General features: G+C 39.8%; 1 long non-coding RNA gene across 10 annotated transcripts in view; it reads left to right on the top strand.

Moving 5' to 3' along the window:
- LOC121888336 overlaps positions 1 to 7,190 on the top strand; it is a 44,159-nt gene extending 36,969 nt beyond the window's left edge. For 8 of the 10 annotated variants that reach the window (XR_006093201.1, XR_006093199.1, XR_006093206.1 and 5 more), the window contains one exon: positions 774 to 1,649. This is a non-coding gene — a long non-coding RNA (uncharacterized LOC121888336). Of the gene's footprint in view, positions 1 to 773; positions 1,650 to 2,498; positions 2,599 to 5,199; positions 5,356 to 7,148 lie in introns of those variants that run through there. The other 2 variants (XR_006093200.1, XR_006093205.1) reach the window with 2 other exon arrangements.
- The last annotated feature ends 7,080 nt before the right edge of the window (positions 7,191 to 14,270 follow it).

The following is a 14,270-nucleotide window of genomic DNA, read 5'->3' as shown; positions in this document are numbered from 1 at the left end:
GTTTCTGTGTCAAGTCCTTCGTTGATTAACCTGAGCGTGAGGTCTAGGTGGAAACACTGCTGCAAGGGTTCATTAGTGAGTTCTTCTCTGTTTTCATTGGTGAAAATGTTTTTACTGCTGCAGTCTTGATATCACGACTTCAGCTGGTTCAGTTTTTTTGTTTTTAGGATAGTTTTGTTCAACACAGGCGTGTTTGGTGTCGTCGTGGCTGTTTGGCTGTGCTTACGTACACGTTTTTCACTATCAACCATCAAAACAACCTTTTCTGTATCGGCTAGTCTTCAACAAGACATTTTACTTTTTCAACTGGAGCTGCTACATCTGACAACAACCTGCTAACCGAATGAAGACGGCTGAGGTCATGTGACAGCGACGTGTCAGTCAAAAGCGGTCCGAGTCAGATTGTGGTTAAATTTTGTTCCTGGTGCGTTAGAGAAAGTGTTTCTGAATGGTTGTTTCGGTCCGAGTATGATACCAAATTATGATGCTTGTTCAGTGAAATGTCAAGTGTTAATGTGATCATGACCCCCCCCCCCCCCCAATAATAGTAATTATAATATAAGAAACAACACATCATCATCAACATAACAAGTATAAACTACGATTAAACTATTCTGTGTAGTGATTTAATGTTTCAGTATTTTTTCAAGCAGCTTCTACAATATGAGGATGTTTTTAATTTTCCTTGTTTTATAGGAATGTAAACAGAATATTTTTTGGTTTCGGACTGTTTTGATTTCATCATCTTGGATTTTAAAAACTTTTTTTAATAGATGCAACTTGGAACCGACGTATGAACGACATGACAACGAGCGGTTGTACCTTGGACTCTTAAGTCACATGATGACACCTGAGCAAGTTCCAGTTCTTTCTCTGAAGAAGGCCATGGGATATGGTCGAAAGCTCTGTTTCTTAATGACTTTCAAAATCGTGAGTTCTTTTGCTTCTTCTGTGCATCCTGATAACATCTTGTTCCCAAACAGGATCTAAAGAGATGCTAATTTGGTTCTCCAGGGCATCCAAACGAAGACAGTTAAGGAAGTTCTAAATATTTATCATTATTATGATTATTATGATCATTATTATTATGATTATTATTATTATTATTATTATTATGGGATTGTAAGGAGTTTGAAAGGGAACAAAAGTGGTTCCACATGGGATTTCAAGGGGATCTCATCGTCTCTAAGGAAGTTGGTTTCCATCCAAACGTAGCACACATTTTGACAGATTTTCCAAATAAAACGTCCTTAATGTTTGTTTCCATCCGATGCTGCTGAATATTAGCAGATAAAATATATATAAATCCTCCAGTCGCTGCCGTTAAACCGTTACAGAAGAAGAAGAAACAACGAGATGATGTCATTGAAAGAGCGACAGTCAAAGCTCAAATGATGGAAAACATGATGGAAACATGACGTTTCTGTTAGTATTCATGTATCGATGTGAGGAAGCTCTTCAGTGACGTTTAAGTCACATGATTCATGTACATCATTCATGCTCACAGTCTGTTTATATTTGATTTTTATCCACACAGCTGCTGTTACTCCTCAGAGAAAAACTTAGTGATATTTAGAGATCAGGTTTCTTTATGTGCAAAACTGAAAATGGAAATAAAAGCAAGTGGATGGAAATTCCCACGAATTGCACTTGAATATGATTTGTAGTTATTTGTTGATTCTTCTCGTTTTCTGTGCGAGTCATCCCTCCCTCCCTGATGTGTGGTCAGATAACGGAGAGAACCCAGAGAACAGTCAGATCTGACTGTAGAGGAAGCAGCAAAGACACTCTGAAGCTTCCTGCTTTAATCAGACGTCTGGGATTCTCCCTCTGCTGTTATGACATCATCACAGCGGGGGTAAACTCTGTGTTTGTGTGTGAGTCGTCAGTATATTTGAAAAAAAAAACTCCAGCTCATGCCTGCGTGAGCTCACCGCTCGCTGAGTTGCCTTATAAAGACGTTGCAGTGTGTATTATGGAAATTAACTAGTCTGCACCGGCTTTCTTTAAATAACTCACAACCTGTGAGTCATGAACCTGTCGTAACGCCGGCAGCAGCAGAAGCAGCACTGATGCTTCTTTGTTTTGAAAGTTGCCTCTGGGGCTGAAAAAAGAAAAAAAAAAAGCATCCGAAATACATCCAGAACAGCTGGAAAAGAACGAGGGAGCGCTTCAGCTTAAATGAACCTCTTCAACCCCGCCAGCCAGAGCCATCATTAAGTCCTCATGTTGTTCAAAACCACAAAAACTTTATTTTAAATTCTAGTTCAGATCCAAATGTTTCCAAATATACCGAAATCTGTCAAGCTGAATCTTTGGGAAAATGTGTGTAAAATTAAGCAGCAGACGTGAAGAATATTTCCATCTGAAGGAACGACGCAGATGTGAAAAACATCCAGATACACGTGTTTTTTGTTTGAAGCTAATTGCGGGAAAATATGAGAGGAGTTTCAGGATGGAAGTCTGAGGTTCTAAAAGATTCTGCTTGGTTTTTACAGATGTTCTAATGGGATTCTAAAAGATCTGAAGAGATGATGAAAGGGCACAGAGGGATCTGTAAAGGGTCCTGCAGGGGACGCGACAGAGGCTCTTAAAGGGGTACACTGCTTTTTAAGTGGGTTCTAAAGAGTTTTTAATGTTTTTGATGGTTCCAGGGGCTTCTAGAGGGGAATATATGTGGTTCTACAAGGGTTTGAAGGAGATCTAATGGACTCTAAGAATGTTCTAAAGGGTTTCTAATGTTTTAAGGGTTCTACAGGGTTTGAAGGAGATCTAATGGACTCTAAGAATGTTCTAAAGGGTTTCTAATGTTTTAAGGGTTCTACAGGGTTTAAAGGAGATCTAATGGACTCTAAGAATGTTCTAAAGGGTTTCTAATGTTTTAAGGGTTCTACACGGTTTAAAGGAGATCTAATGGACTCTAAGAATGTTCTAAAGGGTTTCTAATGTTTTAAGGGTTCTACACGGTTTAAAGGAGATCTAATGGACTCTAAGAATGTTCTAAAGGGTTTCTAATGTTTTAAGGGTTCTACACGGTTTAAAGGAGATCTAATGGACTCTAAGAATGTTCTAAAGGGTTTCTAATGTTTTAAGGGTTCTACAGGGTTTTGAATGGCACAAGCCTAAGTGGTTCTTGTAAGACAGTCTGATGGGTTCTAAGGGGTTTCAAAGGGGAACAAAATTACACATTTAAAAGAGATTTTATTGTTTCTAAGAAGGTTTGAAAGGTTTTCTAATGTTGGAAGTTTAGACCAAAGATTCATGATGAGATGAAACCGTTGTAGAGCGTTGCAGGGAAGAGTTGCAGCCGTGTGAACTAGTCCGACTCAAACAAGTCACTAGTGGCTGGTTTTAGAACGTAAGGCCATCACCTGTTTCAACAGCCAATCAGCTTGTAGTGGAGTCAGGAGGACACAGGATCACCTCATCAGACTGTTTCAGTCATGTCTGTATGATACAAGTGCGATCCAAATGTTTTCACCATTTCATCAATACTAGAACTTCAACTGCAGCAAGTATCTCACCATCACTGTCTTTATTCATATTTTAAGGCAAATTATCCAGCTGCAAAAAGCCTGAAAAGCCGTCAGTTAGAGCAGAAGTACAGAGAGTCGTTGCTATGGAAACGATACAGCCTCTCGTCTAGTCGCATCGGTGTAAACTGGCGGGTTTCAGAACGTCGTTTCAACTCGTCTCGTCATGAATCTTTGGTCCAAACTGGCCTGAAGTTCTGCAGGAGGATTTTTTGAGGGTCTCAAAGTGGAACACAGGTGGTTCCACATCTGATTTAAAGGTTTTATTTTCCATGGCGTTTAAATGGGGACCCTTGTGGTTCTACATGAGGGGTTTTAAGGAGATCTAATGAGCTCCAAGAAGGTTCTGAAGGTTTTCTAATGTTTTAAGGGTTCTACTGGGTTTTAAGTGTGAATCTAAGTGGTTCTACGTGGGATTTAAGGGGTATAATGGGCTCCTAGTGCTCTCTAATGTTTTGAAAGGGATTTAAAAAGGAATAAAAGTGATTCTGTGTAGAACTTTAGGGGATTTAACTGGTTCTGGGATTGAAGGGGTTAAATTTGAGACTTTTCACAGTATTTTAAAAAGAAGAAAGTAAGAATTGAGACTGATGTGAGATAATCCAGTCAGGAGCTGATTATTGTATTATTATATAATATTATGTATTATTGTGGTTCTGTTATAAAGTGTGGAAAGTGTTTTTAAATGGTATTTAAGGGGAAAATCCGGCTGTGGGAGGTTAAACTGAAGGTGTCCAGGGAGGGAAATCAAACTTGTTTAAATGTGTGTTTGGTTTCTTGTTGACTGATTTAATTTTTCAGCTTCAATCACAACTAATCAATTAGCACAACTTTTTCTTCAAAAATGGCTGCACTTAACCTCCAGCAGGACAAAATCCATTTAACTTATTAACATGTTTAACCACAGAATAAAAGACTTATTACAAGTATTTATTGATGGATTACGATGTATAATTAACATTTAGAGTGAAGTTGTTCTTATTGATGATTTAAAACTGAGCTGAATTAACTTTATTGGCATCGTTGTGAGCTCAACATTAAACATAAAAACATAAACATGACACAAAGTATCATACATTTAAAGATAAGCTAATGATAAATTAAAGTGCAGGAGGTTCATGATTCAGACATTAAATAAGTTAAACATGTTAAAAATTGGAAAAATACAATAAATAATAACAAAAACAACCACGAACTTCAAACAAAATCCTTTTTTTTCCTCTCATGTTTTTCTTTCAGCAGCAGCAGCCACCAAACCAAAACCACAGCTTCCATGATCTAGTAAATGTTTTATTAAGCATAAATAAAAGCATTTATAAAGGCTGATTTATCAGAACCTTTTACGACAGGTTTTTACCTTTTTATGAGCTTGTTTACTTTCTCTGTTAGAAGAAGCTGCGGTTGAAATTTAAAAGGAATATTTCAGATAGTTTCTGTGTTTCCAGCAGGACGTTCAGGTGAACAGAGTTCAGGTCTCACAGCAGATTGAACTGCTCCATCTAGTGGACGTCAGCTGTCACCTCCCCGCTGTGACCTCACAGCACCTTCACACATCCTTCTTTCCATTTCCCATCTCTCCTCTCCTTCGCTCCGTCTTTCTTTCTCCATCTTTGCTTTATTTGTTGTTGTGGAAATCTGATTTCTCTCTTCTGTTCTCTCTCTGCAGCTTTATGAAACACACTAATATACTGGCCTGCTGCATCAGGACCAATAATGTGTGAGTGTGTGATGGATGGATGGATGATGTGGGAGAAAAGAAAGAGAGAAACAGTTGTGATGAAGAGAGGATGAGGAAGAGACTCCACACCGCAGGGAGAGACGGGTAAATATCACCTGAAAGAAGGAGGGAAGGAGGGAAGGAAAGATGGAGGGAAGGATGGAGAGAAGGAAGGAAGGAGGGAAGGATGGAGAGAGGGAAGGAAGGAGGGAAGGATGGAGAGAGGGAAGGAAGGAAGGAAGGAGGGAAGGAAGGAGAGAAGGAAAGAAGGAGGGAAGGAAGGAAGGAAGGAGGGAAGGAAAGATGGAGGGAAGGAAAGATGGAGGGAAGGATGGAGAGAGGGAAGGAAGGAAGGAAGGAAGGAGGGAAGGAAGGAAGGAAGGAGGGAAGGAAGGAGAGAAGGAAGGAAGGAGGGAAGGAAGGAGAGAAGGAAAGAAGGAGGGAAGGAAGGAAGGAGGGAAGGAAAGATGGAGGGAAGGATGGAGAGAGGGAAGGAAGGAGGGAAGGAAAGAAGGAGGGAAGGATGGAGAGAGGGAAGGAAGGAGGGAAGGAAAGAAGGAGGGAAGGATGGAGAGAGGGAAGGAAGGAAGGAAGGAAGGAGGGAAGGAAGGAAGGAAGGAGGGAAGGAAGGAGAGAAGGAAGGAAGGAGGGAAGGATGGAGAGAGGGAAGGAAGGAGGGAAGGAAGGAGAGAAGGAAAGAAGGAGGGAAGGAAGGAAGGAAGGAGGGAAGGAAAGATGGAGGGAAGGAAAGATGGAGGGAAGGAAAGAAGGAGGGAAGGATGGAGAGAAGGAAGGAGGGAATGAAGGAGGGAAGGATGGAAGGATGAAGAGGAAAAGACCAATCAGGTATAAAGGTATTTAGGTAGAACACTGTCCTGTTTATCTAGTTTGTATAAAAGTTCTTCAGTTTCAGTTCAGTGAATAACTTTAAATGAACTCTTTTACTTAATGAAACTCTTTCATTAAACTTTAATGAAACCCTTTCCAGGCAGCTCTTCTAGTCGTTATGTTCATAAACCAAGAAACAAAACGCTGCTGAATCACATTTTCTCTTCATACAGTTAATTAATGTATTTGGTAAGTTGATAGTGAACGTGTGAGTGAAACGTTCAGAGAACCTGATTGTTGTTGTTTTTTTCCACTAAAATCTCTGATGTTGCAGTAAAATCTCAGCTGGTAGAAAGTGCAGCAGTGTGAAAGTGTTTGTGGTTTGTGTTCAGACTCTGGCAGCTCTTGGTTCAGGTCTGAGGAAGATCCTGGTCTCAAACCTGAACACACACACACAGAGGACTCAGGATGTGAACCTGTAGCCCCCCTCTCTTATAAAGTCAAAGCTACAAGACTGTGGACATAAAAGTTTAACTTCAACAAACTGAAGTGTGACTCCCAGGATGCATTTCAGCCAGAAACATCGCAGACGTCGAGCAGAAACTTCCTTCAAACACGAAGCCATGATGACAAATGACGGACGAAACACGATTTCTCAGAAATGACTAATAACTAATCAGAAATAACTGTTGCTCATAACATAAACCAAACAGAAGTAATATTGATGATATTTAAAGATAAAATTTGAAACGTGGATACAGAACGAAAGAAAAACACCAGCAGCTTCTCACGAGTTCACAAGTTCACGAGTTCACAGCTTCATTCAGTCGTGATGGTTGAAGTTTAAAGTTTAGGGGCTCAGGAATGTCAGCGAGGGTCCTCACAAGTCTGCTATAGTATAGTGTGTGTGTGTGTGTGTGTGTGTGTGTGTGTGTGTGTGTGTCACTGAGGCTTTTGAAAATATGAAAACAACTTTATGAATGTGTGTGGGTTAGAGTTTATTTACAACTCACACACACAAGGGATTTCAGATTTAATGGACATGTTGTGTGTGGTGTGCATGAATAAAGGTATGTGTGTGTGTGTGTGTGTGTGTGTGTGTGTGTGTGTGTGTGTGTGTGTGTGTGTGGGCGTGTTTCTTGCAGCCAGCTGGAGGAAAACTACAGCAGCAGTTTCCCTGATGTGGTAATCCTCCTGCACAGTGTGTGTGTGACATCCAGTAACCAATCAGAGGAGGAGGAGGTGATGATGTCATCCCAGTGAAGCGTCCAGGTGGATGAAGGTTTAGTCACGGTCACCCCTCTGAGCTCCGACCTTCTACTCCTACCTGAACCAGAAACACACCTGCAGCAGGGTTTTGTGTTCCAGGTTATAGATCTTATAGTTCCTGTAATAAATAATAATAAATGAAACTTTGTAAGATACTGAAGCCCTAGTTACAGGTCATTTACCGTTTATGCAGCAGGTGTTTGTGTGTTTAGCTGTTGTCTTGTTGCTGTTCTGATGTCGTCATGTGATGTAACCTGCGTCTGGACGTTTAGAAACAAGCTTTTTTTCTCGTTGTTGCTCGAGTGACATAAAAACGTTGCAGCGCTGAGTTGTTTATCTGTCTCTCTCTTGTTGTTGTACCTGCATGGCTACGTTGTCTCTGTATGAAGTATTAACTGTTTGTAGTAACAGTAAACCTGCATCACGTCCATGTCAGCACGCGCATGTGACATGTTTAGTAGCACGCTGGAAAACAAGGCTCCCTCAGAAGCCGCTGTGTAATCCGAACCCTCGACCGGCGGTCAGAGATGATGTATCTGTGTTGAGATGTGGAGCAGAGCCGTGTTGAACTATGTATGTAAGTTTAACCCTTTCGTCAACTGTTTCCTGTGTTTTACATTAAGGACATTAAAGATGAACTGTGGCGACTTTATACGTGTAAAAAGTAATATTAAACCTCGCTGGCTGCTCCGACTGACTCACAGTCACAAAGCCTCAACTTCTCTCTACAAATACGAGTCATTCTGGTCTCAATCTCTAAATTCAGGTCCTCTAATTAGTGTGCTGGTGGTCATTTTGGAAGTTATTGCTCCGTTAATAAGATTTGAAGACTTACAGTAGCTTTGACGTCTGCTGTGAGTTGGACTGTTGTCACACAGGCTCCAATGCAAACAAACGGGTGACGAAAAACAGAGTGATAAACTATCAAGTGATTTGATTAATGTGAAGCCGAGGCTCCACACGGTGCATTCAAGAAACATCCGTAAATTTAGCTCTTCAGTGAACACCTCAAGAGTTGAACCCTTTTAACCTTTTAGCACTTCATAGTTTGTGTACTTTGAATTTTTAGCTGATGAGTTGAAACACGCAAAAGCAACTATTTAAAGATCATCCCAGTCACGCCAAATAGTTTCAGTCTGACACAGTGACACTGTCAGGAACCACAGAGGAAGAAGCACGCATCACCTCAGGGGATATTACAGTAACTTACTTACATTTTCTGGAAACCCACCCTCACCTCATCTTAACCTTCAACCAGGTTCTCACCCTAAAACATAATGATTTACATTACAGGAACTTGATTTTTTACCCCCAAAAGGTAGCAGAGCTCCAACAACATAGAGAGTCTGTCTGTCTATACTTGTGAGGACTCTCATTGACATAATGCATTCCAGACCCTAACCTGCACATTGCAGATATTATCCTCACTACCAAGGTTACAAACTAAAATTGGTCCTCATAAAGATACAAACACACACACATACACACACACACACTCGAGCACTCGAGCACTCGGGTCTTTCATATTTTCATTTCCCACATCCTCGTCTTCAGGCTTTGTGTGTGTTTTAAAAGATCCAGACATTTTCCAGACGCAGACCTATGACACCTCAAAGGATCTGAGGTGATTCAGGGCTGCTTCACACACACACACACACACGCACATATATACACACACACGCGACCCCACTCTACATGTAGTACAAGTTGTGAATCAAGACCTCCAACACTCACTGCTGGTCTGAGTCAAGTATCAGAGTGTGTGTGTGTGTGTGTGTGTGTGTTCTTGTATTACTGATGTTGTGGAGACTCTGCTACCGTTTGGGAATAAAAACCAAGTCCCAATAATGTCAATCATTACCTTTTATGGTGAAAATTTGGTTTAAAGTCAAATTGAAATTAAATGTCTGTTTTTTTCGTTCTGTCATCAGCGGAGCAGACGGTCACACTGAGCCTGACTGCATCCTGCTCCCCAGACTCTGAACAACAACCCACATCAGCTTCCTGCTAACGTCTCCTTCTGATCTAACTTACAGACATGAACACACATCTTGTCCTGCAGCTTGTTGAACGAGCCACCAAACTTAACATTCACCGGGGGAGAAGTTCACCGCTAATGTCAGTTAGCAGCTAGATGCTAATTAGCTGCTCAGCTGCGGCACAGTAAACAGCATGTAAACATACCTGCAGATGTCATTTCTGACCTGTTAGATGCTGGTTTGGTCATTGCTCTTCAAAATCCCTCTTAGCAACAGACGTCTAAACTACTATAAGTCTTTAAATCTTATTAATGGAGCAATAATTTCCAAAATGACCACCAGCACACTTATTGAGACCAGAATGACTCAATGAAAACAATGATTGACTCAGTATTTGTAGAGAGAAGTTGAGGCTTTGTGAATGAGAGTCAGTCTGAGAATTGGATTGTTATTTCATACCAGACGGACGGGAGTGGACATACGGCTTGATGAGTGACTCAGTGTAGGAGGGTGCATTTCTATTGGTCGCCTTGACGGCGAGCCAGTGGAAGGAGACGAACAGAGCTTGTTTAGGTCTTGGTGTTGTTTTTAAAGGGATTTTACATGTTTTTAAAGCTCTTCGTGGTCTTCCTCCTGCAGCCTGTTTGTCTGACATGTTTAAGGACATGTTCACAATTTCTCAAGTCAACACAGGTTTTTATTGAGCCTCTGACTCCTTGGTGCCGTCACACGGAGCGCTGACTCGCAGTCAATCAGTTTGTCATCCAAAGTTCACCTCAATCTGACGTCTGTAACTTTGTTTCTGATGGAGCATCTCTTGACACTTTATTTTAAAGGACGAGTTCACTCTTAAACCAACAGTCAGGAGCCCAAATGAACATTAAAGCTGTTTTTCTTGCTGTAATCATTCCTCCTGTTCAATAAAATGTATTTAAAAGTTTATCTGAAGCTAATATGAAGCTTCAGCATCCAAATGAGTCAAATCAAGTAGATATCTTTCAACGTCTTTTTAATGTCAAAGTCCCTCTTTTTGCTTTACAGACATGTTTGATAGTTTCAGATAAGAGAAGATTTAAGTTGATAAAATGTTGATAATCTCATTTGAGTTGCCTTCAGTTATTTAACAGAGCGAGTGCTGCCCTGAGTTTTGTCTCTCAGGCTCATTGCAGCTCGCCGTGTGTTGGTCGAAGGCGTAGATGTCGTGTCACTTTCCTCTCTCGCTCGCCGCTGTTTAAACTCTACGGTTTCGACTGTTTGGACAAACAGAATCTACACAGTCGTTTCCATCGGGTCCACACGCTCACAGCTTGTGATAAATGCAGATGGAGGAGTTTATCCTCATATACACGAATCTTTCAGTGATTCCAGTATATGAAGCAACATCCTGTGAAACTGCAGTTTATGTCTTTTTAAGGGCATGACATGTTGAAAAGACACGAAAACTGCTTTCTCTCCGTAATATTTAAGTGCTATCTCATTCAGTTGCCAGTAAACTATTGTGATTTACTGTGAAGTTTGAGTCATTTGGGAAGTTGGTGACTAACCAAATGTCAACATTGGATGTAAAATATTGGAATTAACCTGACGTGAGATGGAATCAGGGGTTATAAGAAGTCGCCTACACAGGAATTTAACTTCACTGCTTTCCGCTCAGTTGATATTTAAAATGTGTCTTCAGTGAAGTACAACACTTGTTCTCAGTGTAAACAAGCAAAAAAAACTCTACATTCAAATATATATGAAAGTATGAACCAGCTATGAATAAATAAAAATGGAAACCTGTAAGTTCAAAGTGAAAACGTTGTAGCAGCGACATCACACCAACATTACCTATTAAAACAGAGCAGCGTTGATGAGTTTGAGTGCCTGAGGACAAAAGCTGTTTGCTGTGGAGTTTTTTAACGTCTCTCAGACATTAATCACACTCTAAACACATCATCAAGTAAACAGATGTCGACGTGGATCAGCGTTTTCACCGATGACGCTCCTCTTATTGTCTCTGGAAACAGGAAGCTGCCTTTTGTTTCCAAACTGTAGTAAAACTCTGTGAAATAAAAGCAGAACAAATGTTAAAGGACCAGTGTGTTGACTCGCACTCGGCAGACATGGAATATAATGTTCATAAGTATGTTTTAATTAGTTTTTAATCACCTGAAAATAAGAATCACTGTGTTTTTGTTACCTTAGAATGAGTCTTTATATCTACACAGGGAGCAGGTCTTCTTCCACAGAGCCGCCATGTTTCTACGGTAGCCCAGAACGGACAAACCAAACACTGGCTCTAGAGAGGGACTACAAATCCTACAGACTGGTCCTTTAAGTGTAAAAAAAAGGAAAAATTACATAATGATAAATAATAAAAACTACATGAATAATAAAACAATAAAGATATATAGAATAATAATACAGATAATATCAAATCTGTTCTCTCTAAATGAGTAAAACTGTCAAATAATAGTAAAATTATTAAAAAATAAAATATATCAAAACAATTACATTACATAAACAAACTATTAAAATACAAACATAAATGAAAAATAAATAATAATAATAATAAATGAATAATTAAAACAAAATAATATATTAAACAAAAATTTTAAAAATAATGTGAAATCTGTTCTGTAAATGAGTACAACATGTAAAAGAATAAAATCAAATGAAATATTAGTTATACAATAAATACATAACAAAAATAAATGAATAAGAAAAGTAAAATAAGTAGTTTAGTTTAATTCATGCATGAAATGCACAAAGTGCTTAATGTGAAAAAGAAGAATCACAATATTAACAATAAAACATTAAATACAATAAAATACACAAACATTTCATTTTAATGTTTAAACAGATTTTTTTCCAGTAATATCTTTATTAATCGTTTCTATTTGCTTCCAACAGAGAAATCTGTTCTCATCCAGCAAGAGAAACATCAAAAGGCAAACAGATTGTCCAGCAGATTTATAAAAATATGCATTAAAGCTGCTTTAACGTACGTTTCTGACTGATGTTTGTGAAATAAGTCAAACTGGCTGACCAGCCGACCTCTGATATGTTCTGTTTATACAACTCAGAGCGTCCACGTGTTCATATATACGTCTGCAGATCATAAACTTTACCTCATTTCATCTGCACTTTACAATCTTTTTTTTTTCTTTCACATCATTTCAGTGAGATATAAAGTCTGAACTTTAAAGGCAGCAGCGGAGTCAAAGGTCGCTGTTTTCCCAGTGCAAAGTCTGAACGCTTTCCTCTGTGGTTTCACCGTGACTTCAGGATCATTTATACACACCAACACATATTGTGCAGTGTCAGTCCAGCATCATCACCACCATCATCATCATCATCATCATCATCAGCGTGGGGAGCAGCGCTGACGCAGTTCTCAGAAACAGCACTTGTTTGAGAAGGAAAAGTGTTGAGAAAGCTTCTGACCACAGCGTCAATTTAGGCCAAACCGCCGTATGCGATCTGTCCAAACATGACAAGGAGCAAAGGGGAAATTATGTGAGAGGCAGAGAGGGTGGAGAAGGGAAACACAAACTGTAGTTAGGAAACCATGAGGAGAATGATGTGGTTTCACAGCTGGGCACTCAGACTGTGTGAGAACACAAAATCTCTTCTTTCTCTCGCTGAAAACCAAGCTGTAAACATCCAGCGAGCCGAGCTGTTACCAGCAGTCTTTATCTCTCTCGGCTCAGTTCTCATCAGATTAATGAAGCTTTACCGGCTTTCTGGTGAAAAAACATGAGATATTTGCAAGGGTGTAACTTTGGGTTGAACTCTGAGCTCCACCAATGTAGGCTGGTCCATGGAAACATTCATTTCAAGAGGAAGAGACGTACAACATACAACAAAACAACATGTTCTACATATCCAACTAGTGCAGCTGAACAGCATAAAATCATTCACTTTGTATAAAAGCACCAACGTAACAAATAAGTTTGTTGTTCCAGTGTAAATAAAAATGGATATTTATCACTTCCTGAACACGTCTTCAGTCATTCGATAGTTAAACCACAATTTATCTGCACTTAATCCTTTTTATTCTGTGATACTTATTGCAGCATCGTTGGCTGTTAAGATCCTGGCAGCTTTAAAGCTTTAAAGCCTTATAAGCACAAAACTCATATCAACATATTAGGCTACGTTACAACACAATACACATTACATTTAATTATGATTCACATAAACATACAGGATGGTTGACTGTCCATCCTGTATGACTATCCCTGATAAAAGATCAACATTAGAGGGAATCAGACTCTTCTATGGACGTGATGGACGTCTTTTAACCTGCTCAATCAGACTCTTCTATGGACGTGATGGACGTCTTTTAACCTGCTCAATCAGACTCTTCTATGGACGTGATGGACGTCTTTTAACCTGCTCAATCAGACTCTTCTATGGACGTGATGGACGTCTTTTAACCTGCTCAATCAGACTCTTCTATGGACGTGATGGACGTCTTTTAACCTGCTCAATCTGACTCTTCTATGGACGTGATGGACGTCTTTTAACCTGCTCAATCTGACTCTTCTATGGACGTGATGGACGTCTTTTAACCTGCTCAATCTGACTCTTCTATGGACGTGATGGACGTCTTTTAACCTGCTCAATCTGACTCTTCTATGGACGTGATGGACGTCTTTTAACCTGCTCAATCTGACTCTTCTATGGATGTGATGGACGTCTTTTAACCTGCTCAATCAGACTCTTATATGGACGTGATGGACGTCTTTTAACCTGCTCAATCTGACTCTTCTATGGACGTGATGGACGTCTTTTAATCTGCTCAATCAGACTCTTCTATGGACGTGATGGACGTCTTTTAATCTGCTCAATCAGACTCTTCTATGGACGTGATGGACGTCTTTTAACCTGCTCAATCAGACTCTTCTATGGACGTGATGGACGTCTTTTAACCTGCTCAGTCAGACACTTCGATGG

This window comes from Thunnus maccoyii, chromosome 21, assembly GCF_910596095.1.
Source record: "Thunnus maccoyii chromosome 21, fThuMac1.1, whole genome shotgun sequence".
Classification (NCBI taxonomy): Eukaryota; Metazoa; Chordata; class Actinopteri; order Scombriformes; family Scombridae; genus Thunnus; species Thunnus maccoyii.
This window is presented reverse-complemented; position numbering and strand designations above follow the sequence as displayed.